General features: G+C 39.9%; 1 protein-coding gene and 1 long non-coding RNA gene across 8 annotated transcripts in view; one reads left to right on the forward strand and one right to left on the reverse strand.

Moving 5' to 3' along the window:
- Positions 1-337: 337 nt before the first annotated feature.
- The window catches only part of LOC123278831 (protein piccolo-like), a 47,382-nt gene continuing 22,050 nt past the window's right edge, over positions 338-25,669 (reverse strand). For 2 of the 7 annotated variants that reach the window (XM_070503705.1, XM_070503698.1), the window contains exon 3: positions 15,619-23,777. The gene's annotated coding sequence lies outside the window, so the exon portion shown is untranslated. Of the gene's footprint in view, positions 484-1,007; positions 4,193-5,115; positions 5,246-5,421; positions 7,929-15,618; positions 23,778-25,669 lie in introns of those variants that run through there. The other 5 variants (XM_070503701.1, XM_070503700.1, XM_070503703.1 and 2 more) reach the window with 5 other exon arrangements.
- On the forward strand, positions 7,935-16,611 carry LOC139044135 (uncharacterized). Its single transcript, XR_011501188.1, has 2 exons — positions 7,935-12,589; positions 14,264-16,611. It is a non-coding gene; the product is annotated as an uncharacterized lncRNA (long non-coding RNA).

The following is a 25,669-nucleotide window of genomic DNA, read 5'->3' on the forward strand; positions in this document are numbered from 1 at the left end:
AATCATGTCCTCTGGTACAGTAAAACCACTTTAAAGATATATTCCAGCACCCTGCTAAATTCCATCAAAGTTCCTGTATGTAATCTCTATCAGTGCACACTACACTATATATTTACTCCTGAGATCTAAACTTCATGTAAAACTACACATCATCCTGAATAAGAGAGAGTGCAAGATGGCACAGGCAAGCACACAGACTCAGTGCCCTCTTCACAGTCTACTTTCCTTCAGAAGGTGGGCAAGTTCCTTTACCTCCAGCTCTTGTTTTTCTCCTCTGCCAATATGGAACTTCCAAATCGAGGTCTATGAGGCTTTCCACATATGCCAAGAAGGAACCCAGCTACCAGGCAAAGAAGTCCAAGAGAGACCAAATGGAGAATCTGCTGGGGAAGGAAAGCCTAACCAAAGGGAGAGAATGGCCCCACTTGATAGTCAGCAACTGGGTCCACAAAGATGAGCGAGACGGCCGTGGATTCTCTCACTCTAGTGGGAGAATGAGAAGAGAGAATTAGAAAGGGGATCAATACCCATCCCAGTCAGTGCCTGGCCCTTTGAGCCAACCCAGCTGAGAACACAGACATGAAACACAGATGACTTGTTCCACTGAGGTCTGCCCAAATTCCTGACCCACTGAATCAAGAGCAAATAAAATGGTGGTTGTTTTATGCTGCACATTTTGGGTAATCTGCTACAAAGGAATAAGTAACGCATATAGTCCCCTTTGTGTATTCTCATTCATGATACTGTTTGTGTCTTCTTTTTTTGATCAATCTTGCTAGAGTTTTATCTATTTTAATTTTTTCAAGAATGAAGTTTTAACTTTGTCGATTTTCTTATTGTATCTTTACTTTCTATTTCACTGGTTTGTGTACTTTCTTTTACTATCTTTCTATTTTCTTTGACTTTACTCAGTTATTATTTTTCTAATTTCTTAAGAGGGACACATATTAATTTTAAGATTTTCTTCTTTTCTAATATAAGCATTAAAATTTCTTTCAAAATTCCTTTCAAAGCACCTAATCCCACTAGTCTTGATTTGCTTCTTCATTATCTTTTGGTTTTAGACATTTACATTTTCCATCATAAGTTTCATCTTAAACCCAGAAGTTACTACACAGGGATTTTAAATTTATTTTTCGCTTTTAATTTCTAACTTTCTTGAGTCTATGCAGTTTGTTGAAGTTTTCTTCATGGCCTAGTGTGTGATCATTTGTAACTCCTCCATACGTGCTCAAGGAAAATATGTGTTCTCTGATTATTGAATGTCCATTCGGTCAAGTTGGTTAATGCTTTTGTTGAGATCTTCTTTATATCGTTGCTGAATTGTGTCTGTTTGGTCAATCAGTGCTGAGAGAGGTGTGTTGAATCACTCACGATAACGGCGGATTCATCATTTTTTCTCTGTAGTTCTGTAGATTTTTGCTTCATCAATAGTGAGCCTATTTTATTAGCTCCATACATGTTTAAAATTGCTCTAGCTTGGCGAATAGAATGTTTTATCATTGCACCATGACCCTCTCTGTTCCTAACAATGTGCCAGCTTTCTTTTGGAAAACTGCTTGGCAATTTCTTATAAAGTTAAGCATACCCAGAATGACCCAGAAATACCACATCTATATTTCCCCAAGAGAAATAAAACATGCCCACAAAAAAGACTTGTACAAGAATGTTTATAGCAACTGTTGACCTTAAACAGACAGTCAGTTATTTCTCCAGCAAAAATGGGTTTATGGGGACCAGGAAAGAATTGCAGTTCAAAGTCTGAAACCATCTCGAGCCAGGTGCAAGTCGCTAGCAGCATGGAGGAGAAACTCTATTCTGGGAGGAAGAGCAAGTTGGGACGGCCATTGTAAACATGGAGTCCAGAGGTATAGCAGCGTTTCACTAGCTGAGTTGTGATAGTCTCTCATTGGCTGAGCTTCTTGGTCAAGAAGAAGTCTGTCTTCTTCCTGTTGGGCTCTGCTAGAAGGTAGGGTGTGAGAGCTCCGCCTTTGGGCCCCAAGACTCCAATTTAATGAAGTTTCTATTTATTAATTTCCACACAACTTTATTCATAATCGCTAAAAACGGAAACAATCCAGATGTCCAGCAATGGGTGAATGGGTAGACAAAGTATTCGATGGAATACTTTTCAGCAATAAAATCCAACTCCTGATCACGCAACAGTAGGGATGGATCTGGAAAGCATGGTTAGAGAAAGAAGGCCCACCTGGGAGAGGACCTACCCCCTTTATGTGTGTGGTGATGGAAATCAGAGCAGAGGTTGGCTGCCTAACAGTGGGCGCCTGGAAAGGGGATGAGGGAACTCTCAGTGATGGAAATACTCTGTATCCCGATTGGGTGGTGCTTACACAGCTGTTTACGTTTAGCAAAACTCATCAAATCACACACTAAAAGATCAATCCTTTCCACGGTATTTAAATTTTACCTCAATAAAAAGCGGATGGGAAAAAAAAAGCCTGGCGATGTTGGAAAGTAACGCTAAGCGATGTAAGGAGAAATCTGCGGTAGTAAACCCTTTTTAAAAAATATTAAGTGAAGAAAACGTTCCAATAAGCTGTGCTGTATTTGTGTGACTAAATAAGGACGTTAAAAAGCCCTGCAAACAGTGAATCCCTTCTGCTCCGAGGAGCGCTTTCATTTTTCCTCGGATGCTGGGGCCCTGGAGCTCCGGTCGGATTAGGGACCCTAACGCCTCACCTGCGCCCCGGCCCCGCCCCTCAGGCATAATCCCGTCGTACCCGCCCATCCTTTGAACCGTGCGTTCACCTTTCAATCAGTTCGAATAGCACAGGGAGAGAACCAATCGCAAGCCTCGTGGGAGAGAAGGGGCGGGCCCCTTTCCCGCAGGGGTTGCTCAAAGGCCCTCCAATCAGAGGCTGGGTGTGGGAAGTTCGGATTCTGGGCGGCTCAGGTGTAGGCGGCACTGCTCCGAGGCGGCGGCGGCGGCTCTCCAGACAGGGAGCGTTCCTTTCCTTTTGGTTTGACTGAGGTTTCACGCGACAGGCTGCCTGAGGAAGGTGAGTGCTGGGAGCTGGAGGAAGGGCGCTGGCTCGCCTCCTCCTAGAAGGTCTGGAAGGGTCTGAGGTGGGCAGTGGCGAGCTGGACGCCGCTTGGGGGAGGCTCCTCTAGGACCACTTACCTGTCCTTCCCGCAGCCGATGGCTCCGTCCTCCAGAAGAGTAAGTATTTGTTGCCATAATCTATGCAGCAGTCAGCGTTTCACCACTGGGCCGTGATTGGCCTCTGGGGCGGGACGATGCTTAGCATCCTTGGCCCCGACCTTCAATTCCAGTAGCTGCCCCCAGAGCCAGCGACAACTAAACAGGCCCTGGTTGGGAACCTCTAGGCAAGCAAGACGAAGGCATTCTAGACTTTCAAGCTGGAAGAAACTCCACTCAGCCAAGAGGGGAACTTAGATGTCCTGTATGTGAAGAGCCAGGCTGCGGGGCTTGAGATCCCAGCTCCAGCGCCTGTTGGCAGTTCTCTCCCTCACCTGTGTAACAGCGATGACACTAACCACCTGTGCTGGTTTAGGTGACAATTAAACACGCCTTTACTATTAACTCGAGCTTTTGCACACACCCTGTCTCTCTTTGTGGAGCATAGTCCTATGCAGTATTTTAAAATAACTAATGGTTTATTGTTTAACATTTAGCACATTAATACTTGCAGGAGGTGGCAAGTCAAATAGTAGAGGAGCATGCTTACTGAAAAGTAGAGTCCTTTGTCACTTCCCCTGGGCTCTTACAGGAGAATGTTATTAGCATCCAGGTCAGAAGAATTCTCATTTTTTATATACTCTGTTGATTGCTTAAAATCATGTAACATTTTAATGGGTTGCATTTCTTGTGCAGATTTTTCTTTTATCTGGAGTTTTCTAGTGGACTGTCTCAGTTATTCTTGTTGTTGAAGAGTATAGTGTGCTTAGAACTTTTCTATCTTCCTATTGCAGACCTTCCCCTTTTTCTTTCTTTTTTTTTCTTTTGAGCCAGCAACACTTGTGGAGAATCAGTCATCTTTCTCCCATTGGGCTTGGTTCTTTTCTATACCAGCTGCATAGGTGACTCCCTTAGACTTTCCACTTTCCTTTATTCTTTTCCTCATTTGAATGAAGGATTTCCTGGAACACATGGCATCCTGTTTCTTGTCCTTCTCCCTTGTTTTGCTTGAACACGTTCTCAAGAATCTTTCTAAGAAAAGAGTATGGGCCAGGTAAACAATATGATTTTTCACATGGCCGAAAATAATTTCATTATGCCCTCAAATGGCAAACTATGGTTATCCTTCTGTATCACCATGGTAGTTCTTCTAAAATCCCATCTTTTGCTCAATCTTGTATATCCAACTGCCTGCTTATCATCCCTGTCTGTCTAATAGGCATCTCGTGTGTTTGTTTTGTTTTGTTTTTTGGCTTGAGAAAAAATGCCAGGCTGCCTGCCTTCATCACAGGGAAAGGTTAGGAAACGATTCTGTATACTGTCCTTCACTTACTTTCCCTATTCTCTCCTTTCCTTCACTCTTGTCACTTTGTAATGCTGTGCGGTGAGCCTAGAGCCTCTTGTTTGTGTTATGGCCCACAGCTTCCTGGGCTTCACTTCATCTGTCAAGCAAGGCCCTATGTAGAAGCCCAAAATAGATCGTACTATCTTTTGATAACTTTCTTCCCACTCTGCAGTGTCGTATATTTATTCCATTTTGTACTGAAAATTTTTTATTTCAGAATTCTCTGAGGTGGGGCAGGAGGTGAACTGGAATCTTAATTTTTTAAATAATATGAAAATCTATATAAGTTGTCTACCTTTCTTTTCCCTGGCAGGATGGCTGCATCACATTTTGCCAGTCAACTGAGAAAGGATTTAAGTATTGAGATGATTAGAACTAAAATTGCTGAGGAGAGTTTTCTCTCTCAGAAAGCAGACAGATATGATAAATATGAACGAAAAAGACACTCTGGTTTGACGGATGTCAACCTTCCAACCTTGGAAGGTAGAAATCTTGAATTAGAGGAGACATCTCAAGAGCCTATTCCAGAAGAGATGAGTGTGAGGCAAAGTAAGTAAAGAGCTATTGTAATTTTAACTGCTTTGAAGAGGGGAAAAAGTTGGTTTAATACCTGAGGTTAAAAAATCCTTGACCAGGGGCCAGCTGGGTGGTGTGGTGGTTAGGTTCACATACTCTGCTTCTGCGGCCCGAGGTTTGTGGGTTCGGATCCTGGGCGTGGACCTACATACTGCTCCTCAAGCCTGTGGCAGCATCCAGCAAACAAAATAGAGGAAGCTTTGGCAACAGATGTTACCTCAGGGACAATCTTCCACATCAAAAAAAAAAAAAAACTTACCAGAAGAATGGAGTTTTGAAATACCATTCTAAATAACTTGATATTTTCTATGACTAAATACTTCCTATTTAAGGTAAAGGCTGTGAAAGTTCCATTCGCTTGTGGAGTGTTGTAAGTTCTGACTTCTGGAGTTTGAATAAGATAAGTGTTGACAAGATTAATTGATAAGGGACATTAAAATAGAAGTTTTGTAGCTAAATCAGGTCTCAAGTTGTTTAAATGTTCACTGCTTCAATTTTGTCATTTTCCAGGACCAGTGAAATATGCAGCCCAAGGGCCTTCTTTACAGGGAGACCAGCTTTACTCTGAGTGACATGAGAAGCCATTATTGGATTAGTGTGTTTATAATCTGCTTTATGTTTTAAAGCATCACTTACGGATGGTAGGGTGACCAGCATGGCCTCCAGAAGACCAGCTGGGAGATAACTGCAATAATTTAGCTCATGGTTGACCACAGTGGGAACGGCAACCCTGGGTGGTTTCATTCTGGTTACATTTTGAAGTTTGAACCAATAGGATTTCCTAATAGAGTGGATGTAGGTTGATAAAGAAAAGTCAGGATGGTTCTAAGGGTTTTGGCCTGAGCAACTAAAAAAATGGAGTGGCCATTTACTAAGTTGTAAAATACTGAGAGAAGAACTTGCCATCTATAGATGGCAAGTCAGGGTGCTGTCTAGTATGGTCTGATGATGTGAAATATAAAGCTGGGCTGTTTTAGTGAAGAGGAAGAAATAATTGAGAAACAGCAATGAGGGACCACCCCCCACCCCGGCCCGCTTCAGGCCCAGTGATATGACCTTTGTGGGAGAAGAAAACAGTCAACCACTTGAGAGGACAACTAGGGGAGCGTTGTCTTCAGGGGAGAGCCAGGTTACGGTTAGATCAAGAGATGAAGGGAAGAGGAACTTCAGGGAAGTTGAGGATATAGGGGTTTCATCGATGATTAACCACTTCATCATCTGAGCTTTCGCATCTTCTGTTCTCTGCCTGGATTATTTCTTTTAAACAACTTTATTGAGGTAGAATTTGCATACCATAAAATTCACCCATTTAAGTAAATGCCTTTTGTTTAGTAAATTTACTGAGTTGTGCAGTCATCTCCCTGGATTATTTTAAACCCTCACCCAGTGGGCAAACGCACTCTCATTCTTCAGAAACCTTCTCGGGTATTCTCTCTTCTGACAAGCCTTTCCTGACCTCCCCAGACAGGTTTATACTGATTCTCGATTGTGCATTCTCGTAGTCTTCATTCCATGCTAAACCAAATTGAAACTGTGCTCATCTCCCCCACGATACTGTGAGCCCTTCAGGGGCAGAAATTCTCTTATTCTTACTTCCTAAAAATGTCTGGTACATAGTAGCCACTCACATTTTTCAAACAAGTTTAAATAAACATGAAAATACATAGTAGAAACCTGAGTTGAGAATCACAGGTGGGAGATAAGGAATCTGACAGGTCAAGGTGTCATCCAGGGATGCCTCTGAAGCTTGACTGAGGCTGGAGGAGCTGTTTCCAAGATGACTCACTCACATGACTGGCAAGTCGATGCTGGCTTTTGGCAGGAGGCCTTAGTTCTTCGTCATGTGGTGTCTCCATAGGGCTGCCTGAATCTCCTTAAGGCTCCACATGGCCACTGACTTCCACAGCGCAAGTGATCTGAGAGAGAGCAGGGCCAAGCTGCACTGTCTTTAATGATACAGTCTTGGAAGCCACACTCCATCATTCCCACACTTTTCTTGGTGACACAGCTCAGCCCTATTCTGTGTGGAGGGGACAACACAAGGGCATGACTACCAGGAGGTGAGAATTGTTGGAGGTCAGCTTGGAGGTGGGTGATCATAGAAGTTAATTAATTTAAAAGTGAAGTAATGGATGCCTAGGGGATGGCAAGCAGTTAATTTGTGAACAAGAGAAGGCAAAAGGGAGAGAAATTTTGAAAGAACAGGGGTTGAAATGACTTGTGTGGTTAGCGTGCTAAGGAATCAATACGAAGTTACTGAAAGTATTGCTTAGCAGCTGTTGAAGTTAGATAATGGTATTTTAGACATTTGGATAACTTTTTATTTGAATGTTTTATATGCTATTTTCCCCCCTGCTTAGGATCAGCAAAGTCTCTTCTAAGTGATCAACGAAGACAAATGTTCCAGAAATACCTAGAGGAAAAGCGACTGAAAAATTGAGAAACCTTCAGCGATGACCATTTATAGTGGGTGTTTATAGACATGATAAGACTATTTTTCTTTAATGAATACCAGCACACCAACCAAAAAAGGTAAATTTAGTATCATAACTTGATATTCAGGAATAGTTCTTAACCAGACTTTTCTTTAAGAGATTATACTTGATCTTAGCCAAGAGGCCAAGAAGCGATTATTTGAGAGTTTAAATGACTAAAACAACCCTTTCCCTGTAGTCCCTTTACTCACTTAGCTAGTTGGCAGGAGCTGGGAGTGACATCCTAATAGTTCAGAAGATGGAGATGAGGTCTCTTGGTGCAGCCATAGGTAGGTTGACACGGGATAAAACTAGCAAAGCAGTCAGAGCCAGGCTGGACGGGCAAGGCCGGGCGAAGGATCTGGCGTCCACCCTGTCGGATGCGGAGAGTCAAGAGAGGCTTATACATGAGCTTGTACCATGATCAGATTAATAATTCAGGAAGATTACCCTAGGCTGGAAGATCGTAGTCTGGAAGGGGAAGAACTTATAGGTAGGAAGACTGTAGTGAGACTGTCGTGATGGAATAGATGAGACAGGATAAGGGGACTGGGGCAGTGGGCTTAAAGGAAGAAACAGGTGTGAGACATCTCAGGAGATAAATTTGACGGGGACCAAGCAGATGGTGAGGGGTGAAGGAAATTGAAGAGTCGGAGATAAGATGATTCTGAAGATAAATTAGTTTGAGCAACCATATAAATTGTGCTGCTGCTAAAAGAGGGGTGGAAGGCAGGAAAAGGAACATGCCTAAGTGGGTGCATATTGATAATGCTTTTCCTGCTTTTTCTGCAGCTCATTTGGGCCATCTGGATAACAGGCAGTTGGGAATAAAAATTTGAAAATCAGGACGGAGATCCATGCTGAGTGGTGGATTTAGGATATGATATTGGGAGTATGGATGGGGGTTTAAGCTGTAGGGCTAAATGAGACCACTCCAGTAAAGATATACACATTGTGAAAGAGTGAGGACTAGAGAGCACCTTCAAGTGGGCAGAAGTCAGGTACCAGTGATAGGTCAGATTGTCAGGAGAGCTAAAACAGGACAGAAGCTGGAGGAGGGGTGATCTAAAGAAGAGAATGATCCATGAGTTAAGGGGGATGAAGTTTGAACACAGGCAGCTGGATTTGTAAATTAGGTAGTCACTGGTGATTTGCTCTTTTCAAGGTCGTCTCTTGTTGGCTGTGTATTCATTCCTGATTTAAATAAGAATTGAATAATATAAAAGCTCAAGATATCGCCTGTTTTTGTTTGCTTCAGGAATGTCATTGATTTGAGAGACCTTTGATTACTCTGCATGTGACCTTAGGATAAGGTGGAAGTGACCAAAATTAGTAGAATGTAGCTCAAGGTGGAAAGATACAGAAAAATATGGTGTGTATGTGTTCGAGGAGGGCGAGATTGTTTCTGTTTGGAGGAACATCAGAGAAGACCTCTTGGAAGGGGCTGAATTTAATCTGGCTTCTCAAGAGTATGTAAGGCACCAGTCATTGGTCTAAACTGTAAACAGCTATTTACAAAGTGTTATATGTAGGGGGAAAAAGACACACATTGTTGTGTTAAATAATACGATTCACCAGTAGTTTTTTATTCTACTTAGACAATAGCCATCGCTGAATATTGTTTACTTTGTGCCTCGTTTCTTCAGCACTAGATCTTCCCTGAGATTTGGAGAAGCAAGTGGCTTCTAATCTACAGAAGAAGTCTGATTGTGCTTCTTCAGGAATTTTAGAGTTGATAAATAACTTATCACTTTTAATCAATCCTTCTCTTGCTGGATTTCTTCCTTGCTTTGTGATCAGGTCTCCATTTTCTTATGGACAGAGGACAAGTGCACAATCATTGGATTTGAAGGCAAACTGTCAAAGCTAAGAAAGTAAGCTGTGCAGTATCTTTTCATAAACAGGAGAGAAGAGATCTTAATACTCTAGTTTCTTCATTGACCCCTTCCAAATATTTCCAGTTCATCATATTAACAAGGATTCTAATACCTGGAAAATATAGTATGAAATTTCTCCTTTGTGCTCACTGAGAAATATGAGTAAGTTTTGAGGCTTTTAAGCATAATTTAAATCAAACCAGAACCAGAAAAGAGAGTAATTTAAGTTAGCAAGTATCTTTTTGCCATAAATGATTAAGGGTTGGATGACTAAGGGTAAAATTTAACTTTAAAATGGAGACTTTATTTTGTAATGAGACATGGAAGTAAATTATGGCAGTTCATTTTTTTTAACTTTGTCTGCTTTTGATTGTTTTAATGCTGTTCCATCTTGTATGGATTGCCAGGTCAAAGGCCAAAGCCCAAATGGAGCTGACTAGGGTGAAGTTGATAGTAGATAATTGTTACTAAAATGATGAATCGTGCTCCTTTTCTCAGAGTAAGTAAATTCATTTTAAATCTATTATCAGCTTCAATCAGAGTGATTATTTTACTAGAGTTAACAGTACCAAACTCCCTGTTATTGGCATGGTGACATAGAGCAGTTTTGGCTAGATGCTAAGGAAGTACTCACTTGAAATATTCATTGCCAAACATCCCTTATGAGATCTATACCAACTCTGTGTGTCACTCTGTTTGTTTACTGGGCTCTATTATGCATCCATGTCACTATAAAATGCAGATAGGGATATAAAGCACGTAGGGTGGGGGATAAACTTACGGGTCTTCAGAACACCATTATGGACAAAGTTAATAGGACGATTACTAAAATAAAGTGAAGTGGGCAAGGAGGTAAATAGCATGTCTCTTTATCAGGTGAGAAGGCTCCGTTTCACGTATTCAATAAATTGAGTCACTGCCATGTTCCTCTAGGCTCTAGGATATAGTAATGAATAAAGCAACATTCCCTGTTTTCATGGAGCTTACATGTGAGATAGGCAATGAAAAGAAAAATATATAGTATGTGATGGTCCTAAGTATTATGCGGGAAATAAAAAAAAAAAAAGAAGGCAGATGGGGAGTATTGAAGCTGGTACAGGGTGAGCTTCCGATGGGGCCTCACTGAGACGGTGGCGCTTTGAATGCAGTCTCCAAGGAAGTTGCAGAGTGCACTGTGGGAAGAGTTTTCTATCCAGGAGAAGATTTTTCCAGACAAAATTCAAAAGTTTTGAAGCGAAAACATGCTGGTATGTTTAAGGACTCTCAGAAGATTATAGTCAGCTATTTAGAATAGCTTAGGCTATTAGCATTTTCAAAATTCTAGGATTCTACAAAAAGTTTGTAAGGAAATCTATATAATGGAAAACTTTTTTCATCTCATCTTATTTGGGGTGGTGGATTTTTTGCTGGGTCATTTACAATAGATTTCAGATGAGGGGTCAAAATACCGATTGAAAATGTGGTAATTTGATTCATCAAGCAATTAAATCACATACCACCTAATCTTTTCAATAGATCATTAATAGGAGTGATGTTCGAGCAACACGATCTGGTCAAAGACAAACTTCTGAAAAGAAAGTGTCCAACGAGAAAAAGGTAGCTTATTATTGTAAGCTCTGACGTTGCCGCAACAATGCTTTAGTAATTACCGAAAGCATTTAATTTCATGGTTCCCGCAGCAGGGCAGCCTGCAATGCCCACGTGCGTGAGAACCACTCGGTCGATGACTCAAAGAGCGAAGCAGACCTCGGGGGCAGGCACCGCCAGTGCAGCCTCTGCGGGAGCAGCCTTGGCTGTGCCGGCCACGCGAGCGGCACGTGGTGAGAACTGTTCCTTCATCAGTGGCTGAAGTAGAATGCTCTGGTCCCTGAGGTTTTTCGTGTTCAGTTTTTAAAGTCATCGTGTACTTCTTTGAGTAGGCGAGGAGGAAACGGGAGATTCCAGGTCCCCAAGACAGGTTCAGTGCCCCACCATCCAGTTAGCACACAGTGGGCGCTCAAGCGGTGAAGCGTGTGCATCGGTGGGCAGCGCCACAAAGTGAAGATTAATGGCCCCAGTAAATTACAGCCCATTTGTTTGGTGGAATACAGTGTAGCGTTTAAGAACGATCCTGTGAAAGACACTTCATGACATGGTCCAGGATGTATTAAGTGGGCAAAGAAAACAGGTCCAATTCTGAACAGTGTGATCACAATTCTAAAATATGTATGTGAATATGTGAACATAGGAAAAAAACTGGAAAAGCATACCCTGAATTGTCAGCAGTGATGATTTCTGAGTAAGGTCATCTTGAGTGATTTTTATTTATTTATTTTTTGAGGAAGATTAGCCCTGAGCTAACATCTGCCGCTAATCCTCCTCTTTCTTGCTGAGGAAGAGTGGCTCGGAGCTAACATCCGTGCCCATCTTCCTCTGCTTTATATGTGGGACACCCACCACAGCATGGTTTCGACAGGCAGTGGGTGGGTCCGCACCCGGGATCTGAGCACCTGGGCTGCCAAAGCAGAAGCGTGAACTTACCTGCTGCGCAGCGGGGCCAGCCCCTCTGGGGTGATGTTTTTTGCATTGTTTTTGTGCTTTGCTTTTCCTGATTTTCTATAATAAATATGCATTTGATAGTCAGAGGCAAAAGGTAAAATACTTTAGCACCTTTGGTTTTGTAAACAGATATCCTATACTTGGCAGGAAGTTTTATCTGTATTTATCGTATTTAAATAGGGTATTTTAAATAGGATATTTTAAAATGACTTTTAATCACAAAATCCATTAAGGCATAGATTCATATTGTTGCCTTTTTTTCTTTCCCAAATTACCTAGTACTTTTTAATTTTTTTCGAGGAAGATTGGCCTTGAGCTAACATCTGTGCCCATCTTCTTCTAGTTTATATGTGGGACAGCTGCCACAGCATGGCTTGATAAGCAGTGCATAGGTCCATGCCCAGGATCTGAACCAGCAAACCCCGGGCCACCAAAGTGGAGTGTATGAACTCAGCTGCTATGCCACTGGACCGGCTCCTTACCTAGCATTTTTAATGCAGAATTTTCTATCTAGTCAAAATGGATCTGTTATGTCATTTTTATTTTAGATAATATAACAGAAAGAAAAGTACCAGATCAAGGAAGGCCTGCCAAAAAGATCGAAGAAGAACCAGGCAAGGTAGAGTATAAGTATCTGTTTATTTCTAGACATTTGGAAAATCTCATTTTTATTTTCATGAAGCTGAAATTAAGCTTACAAAACTGCTTCAAGAGGTTAACCTCCACGTGTGTGAAAACCTCTTGAAGCACAAGGAAGCGTCAAGAGGGTTTACTGTTATGGTTTGTGAGGTGTCTCATCTTTAAAACCTTATAGGTAGAGAATGTGTAGTTTGGTTAACAGAAGAGAGAAAATAAAAACACAGCTGACGGAAACCTTCATGTGAGCATCGGCTAGGAGATGGGTGCAGTGGGTGAAATGCGTTGACTCTGGATTCAGCTAGGCCTGAGTTTGCCTATTGTCTCGCTTCCAATTGGCTATATAATCTTGGGGAAGCTATGAGTTTGTTCTCCCAGCTGTAACATGTAATATCTACACAGAGTAGTTTCAAGAATGAAATCACCTGACGTTTCTGACAGCATCTAGCATAGTGCCTGGTAGAGTCTTCAAAAAGAGCCACCATTTCGAGGACCCAATCCCTTAATTTATAATCCATGCTATAATTCCTTAGCCTTAAAAAAAAAAAACAAAGTTATGCCAAAGTGTAAGAAACCTGGCTAGGTTCTTACCAAAAATCAGACATAGATCCTCCAAGGAAGGCAGTACAGGGTGATCTTCACAGGCGAGCAGCTGGACCTCACAGCTCCTCCCTCAAGGTTGGTTTTCTCCTTAAGGATTATCGCTAGTGTCTACCTTTGCAGCCACACAGGCCTCAAGCACAGTGTTACCCTTAAACTCTAGTCCGGGTAGAAATACGTATCTCATTAAAACTCAGAAACGTAGAAACCTCTAAAAATTATGTTGAAATGAGTGGATTAAATTGGCAAAGGTGGTTGAAAGGTACAAACTTCCAGTTATAAAATAAGTAAGTAGAGAATGTAATGTACTGCATGGTGACTACAGTTAATAATATTGTATATTTGAAAGTTGCTAAGAGTAGATCTTAAAAGTTCTCATCACAAGAAAACAAAATTTGTAACTGTGCATGGTGATGGATGTTAACTAGACTAACTGGGGTGATCATTGCACAATATACAAATATTGAATCATGTTGTATACCTGAAACTAATGTAATGTTGTATGCCAATTATATTACAGTAAAAAAAACTACCAAATAACAAATTGACTTGAAAAAGAAAATACGCTTCACATTTTATATGGTTAATCTTACTGTGCCACATTGAAAAATAGTTTTGCTCATATGATAAACTTATTTATAATAATCCAAAGTTATTAAAGATTTTGTCCTTGACAATACTGGTAATCCAATAAACATTGGATTTCTGATTCTCAAACCTTTGTAATTATCAACATAATTTAAGTAAAAAGATACGTATTTGTTAGGTGAGAGAATTTTTCCACCTTAGTTTTCATATATTTTAATTTTTGGTAATACCTAAAACCTATTATATAGTTTTTTTAATATGGATTGGTTCTCCCTCTTTCTGGACCATAGCAATGGTTTATGTAGCTGGTCTTCTGACTCCATGTAAACATTTAATTGTATTTGTTTTTGTTTCTTAAATTATGTACGTGGGACATATCTCTTAACTTTCACATTTTCGGGCCTAAAAAATTGGTGGAATATATCCCAAGAAGAGAGACTCTCACTCTATTCTGTTTATTCACATCCAGGTCATGTCTTTTAAAGTTGATAGCGAAGTAAATACTTTGGAATCACAAACCAGTGTGACAAACGGAAGGGATCCAGATGGAGTCTTATCCAAAGTGGAAAAGTTACCTGAGACAAATCCTGCAGAAGTGAAAGGGAGGCCATCCTTCGCACCAGTAGATTTTCTGTTTCGGCCACCAGATGGTCTGAAGAGCTATGACGTAACACCTAGACTCCAACAAGCACCGCTACTTTGACAGCCAGTGACAGAATGAGATGTTATGAATGAATTCCTTGCTGACATGGAGAACGAATGCCTTTCTTAAATTTGGCCTGTGCTTTTTAAGTTATTTAGTTAGTAAACTATGTTCATTATAAATCATGAAAATTTGACCTTTCCAAAAAATTTTTCAGAAGGATACAATAATGTATTTGTCAGATTTGATATTTTGTGTGCATTATTATTTTCACGATTCAATTTGCTTTTTTTTGCTTTTAAGAAGTGACTTAATTGCAACACTTAGAAATAAATTTTTAGAAAGAAGAAATTGCTATACTGCAGCTCAGACATGGTTTGGATTTTTTTGTTTGTGTTTTTTTTACTGAGTACTACTTTATAAAAGCTATCTCAAAAGACAAAATGATTAACTTGTAAAGTGGGGAGAAAAAATCAGTTTGAATCTTTACAAGAAATGGCAAGGTTGCTTTCCAAAGGCTGGCTGGCGGCAGATTGACCGAGAACTGCTCTGCGGCATCTGAGACTCCTAAGTGTGTATGTCCGGTTGAGAGGGCTTTGCATCTGTGGATCTCATCACAGGGGGCAGAGACGGGCCTTCCCGCTGGAGGTGTTTACGGTTTTTCCCTCTAGATTAGACATGTTTTAAAAAACAGAAACATATTTCTATTTTATCCCATGTTTTTAAAAAACAACATAATTTTGAAATCCTTCAGTGAGATGTATGGGTTCATGTTTTACGAAGTGTATTTTTGCTCTTGCTTAGTGATGAGGCTCCAGAAGTAACAAAAGAAATGTTGGCACACAAAAGTGAAACTTCAGTACATCAAGATTCCGACGAATTACGCCGTCCTTTGAGTTCTCTGACAGTTGGGAGCACAGGTATGGTATTTTCATGAATTTTTTACTTGTTTCTCTGGGTTATGGTTTATCAGAGATCGTTTAGAGTCTTTTCCACCATGTGTCTCACCATGTAGCTCAGGGTGTGATCTCAGGGTCAGAAGAGACGGAAAAGCATGGGGAGGGCTATCTGGAAACAGAGCTGGAATGAGGACTGCAGACTGAGAGGGGGACCGAAATGTAAATTTCAAGAGATGAAGAACATTGAGAGACACTGTAAAAGGAGATCTGATGAATGAAATCTTTGAGGCAGAAATAAAATTTTATTTAAATTTTAAATTTATTTACAATTTTAAATTTCAATGTTGAAAAAATTGAAGGATTTAAGAAATTTGTCTTGTGGGGGATGTCGTTATAGGAGTTGCTGCTTTGAAATGTATATGTAATGTTTTCTTTAATCTATAGATCGTGTCTTAAATAAAAATGAAACTACTACTGAAAATTTACATGGCTTTCCAATAAAAGAAGTCCCATCACTTGAAATAAAGGAGGATCAGACATCTCAGCAGCGACATGTGCTGCATTTCAGGTCTGTGCGTTTGTTCCCAGTGTAAGCATTTTGTATTAATGTCTAGACATTTAAAACCAAAATTAAACTATTTTAACCTTAATATAATACGTAGATGAATTAGGAGGAAACTGACCTTGAGTGATTTTTATTTATCTTTTAAATTAAAAATCTTTTTCAATGGCTAGTATATTCATGTGGTTGCTAACTTAAAAGATAGAAAGAGGTACAAGTGAGAAGCCTTTTTTCCAACTCTGCTCCCAACCCTACAGTTCGAACCTTCCACAGAGGCAAGTGTTATTCATTTCTTGTGAATTCTTCCAGAGATACATAATGCATATGTAGATAAACTTTTTTTAAATGTAAACAGTAGCATACTATTCTGTTTTCATTTAATGTTAAATGTAGGAGATATTCCATTTTAGTCCTTTAAGAACTTTCTCATGCTGTTTTTGTGTGTGTTTTAATGGCCGCATGGTATCCAATTGTATGGCTACACCACGATTTACTTAGTAGGTCCCTGTTGCTGGTTGTTTCCATTGAGTTCAGTCTGGTAGTATTACTGTCAAGCCTGCAAAAAACAAGCCTGGATGCTTTTCAATCCTCTCCTGTGCAAATAAATAAAGACCTCAATTTACATTCCCTCAGCAAAATATGGGAGTTCCTATTTTATCATACCTTTTTTTTCAAACAAAGAAACTAAGTTAATGTTTATTTTACAAAAGAAGGATAGAGGGAGATGATGGTAGGCTCCTTGGCCCACTAAATCATAAGATAGGATTATGTTTCTCCAACTATGAAGACTGAAAATTAGAGTTCCTGTTTGGGAACCTAAAAGCCATGTCACCTAAATGCCTTGGACACAGATCAGAGGACTGCATCTGGAGAAAGGCCCCAACGCTCCACATCACACAGGAAATGATGACATACTATGTTCTTGAGTGAATGTAGCAAGGAGATTCTCACATCTTTTCCAATACAGTACTAACCACTTTTTTGGGCTTTGACAATCAAATAGAGGAGAAATATTATCTTCCTATACTTTTAATACTCATTTGTTCTATTATGAATGAGTATATTTCAGAGCCACTTCAGCTGTTTGTAGAACGTAAGGTTTTATGATTGTAAGGGATTTTAGAGATGAGCTAGTCCACCGTGTTGTTGGACTGAGACATTGAGATAATAAGCAATTTACCCAACTAAATAATGTCGGATCTAAGACAAGTCTCCTTTCTCATTAATTAAGTTTTCATTAGATATAAACAGCTAATTTTTTCTTCTAAGAAAAAAAACTATCCTCAGTTTCTCCTGCTAAGATGCTTTTTATAAAGAGACAGATTCAATTTATCTTGGGCCGGGGTTTCTCAACTTGCACTACTGACATTTCAGATTGGATAATTCTTGTTGTGGGGCCGTCCTCTGCATCGCAGGATGTTGTGTAACGTCCCAGACCAGTAGCACTCCTCTGGTTTGTGACAAAGGTGCTCTAGACACTGCCAGATGTCCCCTGGGGGGCAAAATTGACCAGTGTTGAGAACTACCGCCCTTGGACAAGCAAAGCCTACTAATTAGAATCTGTGAGGCCCTGACACTGTAATTCCAGTCTTACAGGGTTTAGCTTCAACTTACTCTGGGCAGTTGGGTTGGTCTCAGTTCCATGGGCAATACCAGAAGTAAAGACAGAACTCAGGCATGTCTGGTTCTTTCTGTTTCATCTCTGATAAATGAGAACGGAAAGAACTAGAAATATTAGCTTGGAAAGTTGCTCTTGGCATTAACCATCCACGTAAGTTTTAGGTGTAGAAAGATGGACATGTATAGGATATCAACTTGTATTTATGGATTTTAATATATCACAGTTCATAAAATAAGCATCAGCTCTGGAAAATCGCTATTGTATAAGTGTCATATTGCTAATACTTAGATATTAGTATGAGAAACATTTGTAAAGCTGAAACATGTCATAATTTTAGAAAGATTCTCTGATATGAAAGAGAGGAATTAATATTGACCGACTGCCTTGAGTGGGAAAGGAAGCTTGAAGTATAGATTCCAAACAAAGGGGAGGGAACATTTATGTTTTTTGTCTTAGCTTTGTTTATTTTATTTTATTTATGTATTTATTCTTTTTAGGAAGATCGGCCCTGAGCTAACATCTGTTGCCAGTCTTCCTCCTTTTTTTCCCTCTCCCCAAAGCCCTGACATATAGCTGTATATCCTAGTTGTAGGTCATTCTAGTTCTTCTGCGTGGGATGCCAGCACAGCATGGCCTGATGAGCGGTGTGTAGGTCTGGGCCCAGGATCTGAACCAGTGAACCCTGGGCTGCTGAAGGTGAGTGCATGGACCCAACCACTTGGCCACCAGGGTGGCTCTGCATTGTTTATTTTAATATGTCTACATTTATCTGAAACAAAAATCTAGTGTTGCCGAACTTTATAGTTTTGTTAATCAAAATAGCAAGACTTTTCATTTCTCAACATACGTTCACTAGTATCTCTGTGCTAAAATGGTAGATGACTTATAAGGTGTAAGTAATTAGAATGTTAGCAATCATTCCTGGGAGTTAAACGTTTGCCTATTTATTGTTAGATTTTTTATGACTTTTTGAGTGACATCTATATCTAGTATTGTTTAATTATGCAAAATATTTTCTGAATGAAAATGACCTAAATAAATATGGAACAAATTTTCTGATATTTCCTTAATCTTATTTGGAGAAGCTTTTTAGAAAAAATCATTTGTGTGCTGTGTGAAGTCCTTAGATGCTGATGTACAGTGAGTTGTTTGAGGTTGAATTCTTGTAAAATACAAGGTGAGCAGAATGCTGTTTACTATGTAGCAACATATATGAGAATGAATATTGCTACGTTTTAGTGGGAACAGAAGCAGACAGTTAATGCTCAGTATTTGTATGACAAAGTTTTGTAGTCGATGTTTTTTTGTTTTGCTTTAAGGTAAGAGTTTGATTCTGGAAGCCCCAGGATATTTGGGGTGAGGTCGTCTTATCAGCTGGCTGACTTGCAATCAAGGTCCTGTTTTGTTCTCTAGCTTTTAAAAATCTCATCTTTTCCTTAGCAGAAGATCTTATTCCCCTCGCAGTTGGTCAAAAAAGACTCCTTAAGGCAGAAATATTCAAACGGTTTGAAGAACTGGTGGACAATTTGGAATACAAATGAGGCAAAAAGGATACCACCTGTGCAGACCTGGATGGGTTCTGGAACATGGCCAGCCTTCAGGTATGTGGCCAGGATTTGGAATGGCTTAACTTTCGAGTCGCATGTTTTTGGAAGTGAGGTAACAGTAGTAAAATGGGAGTAGTAGAGGCTGCTTAGGTATCTGTAATATTAAAGGAGATATTAGCCCCTTTACAAACTGTAAAGCACTGTCTAAATTTTATGGCTGCTGTCCCCTCCTCCTGCATACTGTCAGGGTAATTTCTATATGGGTTGGAAATTGAGATTCTATTCAGCTGTTGCCTAGTCTGTGATGATTCCATGTGTGCGAAAATGAGGACGAGTCTTCAGTAGCTGGGTCCATCGAGCAGTTATTGTCCCTGCTGTGTGTCAGGCGTTGTATGAGGAGCTGACAAATAGGCACATTCTCTACCCCAGAGGAGTTTATAGTTTTATCAGAGTCAGACATAGCCCTCATACCAATCTGGTGTAGAAAGCGCTGATAGAGGCCGTTACTAGGAAAATCAGTGAAGGTAGGGAGATGACAATTTCTAGCTTTTTGAGCTTATTTTAGAAATAAGCATATAAAATACTAATTCAAGAACCAGTGGCCAAGAACCATGAGACATTTGCAGACAGCCCGAAACCTGGAAGAAGGGGCCGCAGCAGCACAGGAAGGAAGCTGTCTGGATGAGGCCATGGGCTGATCCAGGAGAAAGAACTTTAAAAGCAAGTGTTAATATGCTCAAAGAGACCAGGCATTTTTTCTGCCAAATGAGAACAGCTATGCAAAAAAGAACATTCAGAGAACGACAACAAGAGCTCTTTGAAGTTAAAAACTATATGAGCAGAAATGTAAGATTCACTAGAAAGATGGAATATGAAGCTGAGATCTCCCATAAATTAGAGCAAAAAGAGAGAGATAAAAGAGGAGAGACTAGATAAGAATATTAAGGGGACCAGTCTAGGAAGTATAATATCCAAATAACAGGGATTCCAGAAAAAGAGAACAGAAAAAATAGTGGAGAGGAAATGATCAATGAAATAGTTTGACATTTTCCTGGAACTGGAGGACCTGAATTCCAGATTGAAGGAGCCCATTGAGTGCCTAGCACTGTATGTCAGTGTAGACACACACCAATGCACAATGAAATATAATTGTACAACTCTTGGGATGAGGAGAAACATCTAGAAACTTCCAGAGAGCAAAAACAAGTTTCATACAAAAGGTCAAAAATCAGAATATCCCTAGATTTCTCAACAGCGACATCGAAAGCTGGGAGAACAAGGCCCTCGAACTTCTCGGGGAAAATAACACTCAGCCTGGTGTTGTATACCCAGCCAGTCACGCTTGAGGGTGGAAAGGCATGTTTCAGACACACACAGTCTGAAATTTTACCTCCCAGGCACCCTTTCTCAGGAAACTGAGAACGGCCCTCACAAAAATGAGGGAGTAAGCCAAGAAAGGGGAAGGAGCTGGGACAGATCCCCAAAAAGTCTAAGGGAATTGTGGCTGAGGTGAGTAAAGAGGGTGAGCAGCAGGCTTAGGAAGCAGCTGTTCAGACTGGAGCAGGAGGCTGGGGCTCGGCGAGATACTGTCTCTGAGGCTGAACGGAACAGAATACCCGAGTGGTTTGCTTTTCTAGTTGTATTAAGAGGGAATTTATACATACTGTGCAGACTTTAGAGGCAAATTGATGATAGATACATTAAAAAACTAAGCAAACAAAAAGCAAAGCAATGATGAAGTCTAGAGAAAAATGTGAAGAAACACAATATTCTGGTAATTATATGGCGCAGAAGTGAATAGTGTTTATGGAGTCACTTTATGACCAGTTGACATAATAATGAGTTGGTTCACTAGCATCCTTCAATGGTGACCAATTAATTTTGTCTTTCTTAGTATCATAATTATTTTATGGATTTAAAAGTATTTGTGTTGGCATCTTTTACAGTCATTATCTTTAGTGATGCTCATTTCCCAGTTTTGGCCAGTGGGAGCCTCTTCAAGTTGGCTCCTGGGGCTTTTATTTATTTTAAAGAGCTATACTGAGGATAAACAATCTACATATGATAAAATCTGCCCATTCTAAGTGTAAAAGTCAATGATGTTTAGTAAATTTACAGAGTTGTGCAACCGTCGCTGCAATCCAAACTTAGAACGTTTTCCTCACCACAGAAAGATGCCTCTTGCCTGTTTTCAGTCAGTTCCCATTGCCACTCCCAGTCCCAAGCAACCACGAGTCTCCTTACTGTCTCTGTAGATTTGCTTTTTCTGAACGTTTCATTCTAAGAATCACCCAATATGTGGTCTTTTGTATGTGGCTTCTTTCCCTCGGCGTGGTGTCTCTGGGGTTCCTCCATGTTGCAGCACATGCCTGTACTTTGTTCCTTTCATGGCTGAGTAGCGGTTCATGGAGACATCAGTCTGTATCGTCCAGTTGATGGACATTTCCACTATTTGACGATTACGAATAATCTATGAATATTCACTTACAAATCTTCATGTGGGCATGTTTTCTTTCACTTGGGTAGATATGGCTGGATCATGTGGTAAATTTCTGTTTAACTATTTAAGAAACTGCCAAACTGCTTTCCAAATTGATTACACCCTTTCACGTGCCCGCCAGCAGTGTGTGAGAGCTCCTGTTGCTCCGCATCCTCACCAGTGCTTGCTCCTGTCTCTCTTAGTATCGGCCATCCTGTGGGGTGTGAACTGTCATATTGTAGATTTGATTTGCATTTCCCTAATGAGTAATGATGATCAGCATCTTTTCATGTGCTTATTATTAGACATTTGTATGTCGTCTTCGGTGAAATATCTATTCAAATCTTTTTGCCCATTTTTAATTGGGTCTGTCTTTTTATTATTGAGTTGTAAGTGTTCTTTGTATATTCTGGATACAAGTCCTTTATCAGAAATATTTGCAAATATTTCCTCCCAGTTTGTGGCTTGTTCTTTAATTTTCTTAATGGTATCTTTTGGAACACAGCTGTTTTTAATTTTGATGAAGTTCAGTTTATCAATTTTTTTAATGTTGTGATTTTGGCATTATTTCCAAGAACTCTTTTTGCCTAACCATAGGTCACAAAGATTTTATCTTATGTTTACTTCTAAAAGCTTTATCTCTTTCACTTAGGTCTGTGAACAATTGGAGTTCATTTTTTAAAAAAATTAAGTTGTGATTAATTATTTTTTGCTAGGAAAGATTTGCCCTGAGCAAATCTGTTGCCAGTCTTCCTCTCTTTTTTTTCCTCCCCAAAGCCCTGGTACATAATTGTGTATTCTAGTTGTAAGTCCTACTAGTTCTTCTGTGTGAGCTGCCACCACAGCATGGCTACTGCTAGACAAGTCATGTGGTTCCACACCCAGGAACTGAACTTGGGCTGTCAAAGCACAGCATACTGAACTTTGACCACTAGGTTATCAGGGCTGGCTCTGGAGTTCATTTTTGTGTATGGTGTAGGAAAGAGCCCAAATTCATATTTTTTCTTGCAGATATCCACTTTTCTCAGTCCTGTTTGTTGGAAAAAACTATCTTTTCCTCACTGAATTGCATTGGCACTTTTGTTGAAAATCAATTGGTCATAAGTGTAATCCTGAGTCTTTTTGACATTTAAATTTTTTTGAGAAAGGGAGATTGAGAGTACCTATTTGTATAAATGCAAATAGAGTACCTATTTGTATAAATGCAAATAGAGTACCTATTTGTATAAACGGAGACTCAAAGCATATTTACCCAACTGTTGACAGTGGTTACCACTTTGAGGAGATTGGAAATACCAGAAGGATGGGATCATACATTCCCATCCTGCTAGTATGTATATTATTTGAATCCTTTAAAATGAGATTGTGCCAGGGTCAGCCCAGTGGTATAGTGGTTAAATTTGGCACACTCCACTTCATTGCCCCAGGGTTTGCGGGTTCTGATCCCAGGCATGGACCTACACCACTCATCAAGCCATGTTGTGGTGGTGACCCACGTACAAAATAGAGGAAGACTGGCACAGATGTTAGCTCAGGGCCAGTCTTCCTCAAGCGAAAAAAGAAGAGGATTGGTAACAGATGTTAGGGCCGATCTTCCTCACCAAAACAATAAAAATGAAAATAAAATGAGATTATGTCAAGAGAAAGAGAAGGCAAGCTACAGACTAGGGGAAACTTTTGCAAAAGACCTATCTGATAAAGGACTGTTTTCTAAAATATACAAAGAACTCTTAAAACTCAACAATGATAAAACAAGCAACCTGATTTAAAAATGGACAAAAGAACTGAACAGACAGACACTTGATCAAAGAAGACAGATGGATGGCAAGTAAGTGTATGAAAAGATAAGATGCTCAACATCATATGCCCTTAGAGAATTGCCAGTTAAAAGTAAAATGAGACACTAGTACACACTTATTAGAATGGCAAAGATCCAAACCGCTGACAGCACCGGATGTTGGTGAGGATGTGGAGCAACAGGAGCACTCATTCATAGCTGGTGGGGGTGCAAAATGGTGCAGCCACTTTGGAAGACAGTTTGGCAGTTTCTTACAAAACTAAACAGAGTCTTACCATACGATGCTGCAGTCACGCTCCTTGGTGTTTGCCCAAATGAGCTGAAAACCTGTGTCCAGACAAACATGTGCACAGATGTTTATAGCAGCATTGTTCATAATTGCCAAGACTTGGAAGCAATGGATATGCTCCTCAGTAGGAGAAGGGATAAATAAACTGTAAAAAAAAAACAAAAAAACAAAAAAAAAACGGAGAGATTGTGTTCACACTGTATAATTTAGGATATCTCTCCTACCATTTTAGTCATCAAAATAGTTTGGGAGTTATTCACATATGACATCCTTTATGTAGATTTTTAACATAAAATAACAATGAACAATTTTACCATAAGAATTCATTTGAATACAAAATTGACAATGACAGTCTAATTTTATGTCACCAGTCCAAGTCGTTGTCAATTTGTTTGAAGCTTTTATGCATTAATTTGTAAATTTAATATGGTTAGCATTAATCTGATAAACTTGTGCTTCATTTATTAACAGATACAGGATCTACGCCAGAAATTCAACAATCTGACCATACTTGAGGAGTGTGGATGGGAGAAAGCCAGCAATACGAGCAAAGATGTGTTTCAGGTAAATTTGTGGATTTCTAATATAGACTTTTACTTTAATGAATTTAAGCTTTAGAAACATTTAGCTTCAGGTTTTTCATTTCACAAAACGTGTCATCTATTACAATGTCCTGATTGTCTTGAAAGAGTGAGGAAAGGTCAACACAAAATTCAGGATGGTTATTTCTGGCGGGGGAGGTGGGGCTGAGATTGGATTTGGTCCTCCTGAGAGCTTCTGAGTTGCTAAGTAACGGTATGTACCAGTGTGTTTTATTCTTTAAACTGTACCTATACATTGTTTTGCAGTAATAATAGCAGTAGTACATAATTTATATAATGTGCCAACTATGCTTCCCAGGCCCTCACACACATTGACTCAGTTAATCCTCACAACAGTCCTGTGAGGTGGGTGCCGTTATCCCCGGGTGGGGAATCTGAGGCCAGGAAGACTCGAGCACGTGCCCAGGGTGGAGCTGGGTTTCTCATTCCAGAACCCATGTTCTTAACCCACAGGTTATGCCATCTCTGCTTTCTATACTCTTGTGCGTGATATATTTCAAAATGAAAGAACTTTTTAAGTAGAAAAGAGGAACAATGACTCTTAGACTCTCTCTCTTCTTCCCAAATTTTATCATGTAAAATTTCCTATTTTCTCTGTAAAATTGGCTTTGTTGACATGATAGATTCCATTCTTATCTATTAGTACTAATTTTTTTCCCAAAATATTTTAACTCCAAGCTTTTGGTTCAGAATTGCTACTTCTCAAGCCAGCTTGGAGCCCTGCCACTTTTTCTTTTAGATTTTAGAAAAATGCCTCTGGTTGTAAAATCAGGTTTCTAAACTGGTACTTTATTATGCTGTGTAATCCAAATAAAAACTCTGTTTTGAATTCTGTCTTAGGAGTTTAAGATGTTAGAGTATTAAAGGATTATTGTAGGATTGTTTTACTAATGAAGTCTCCTTATTTTACTAATGAAGTAATGTCTTAGTAAGACGTTAGTAATGTCTTACTAATGACAAAGGCCCTGAGGACAGTGACGAGATTGATTGAATGAATTTCAAGTCTGTTAAACAGGAAGGATGCTGGGACATTTGGACCTGCCGTGCGATTTCTTATCGGGTGCTTAGTCCTGGGGACATAACACCATCAGTGACGCAGATAACGGCTGTGTCAAGACAGCATTATGTCGGAGCCTTGTAATTCTGCCCCTTACCACCAGTGTTTCTCTCCTACATTATTTTATAGGCCACCGTTAAGACTACTGAACAGTTAAAATCAAACTAATCTTTTATCTGTACTTTGGAACCATTCCCCCAGATCTCTTAGTCATTGACCTCTCATCCCATCACTTAGCCTTGTTCTCTCTTTTCCATCAGTTTTTAGACATGTTGAAGGGTCCTATCTTTGTTTACATTAAACGACAACCACAACTAACTCCTTGAGGGCAGGAACTTTGTCCTTTACCTTTGACCCCCAGCATGTTTAGCACATACT

The sequence above is a fragment of the Equus asinus genome, unplaced genomic scaffold (genome assembly GCF_041296235.1).
Source record: "Equus asinus isolate D_3611 breed Donkey unplaced genomic scaffold, EquAss-T2T_v2 contig_619, whole genome shotgun sequence".
NCBI classification, from domain to species: Eukaryota; Metazoa; Chordata; class Mammalia; order Perissodactyla; family Equidae; genus Equus; species Equus asinus.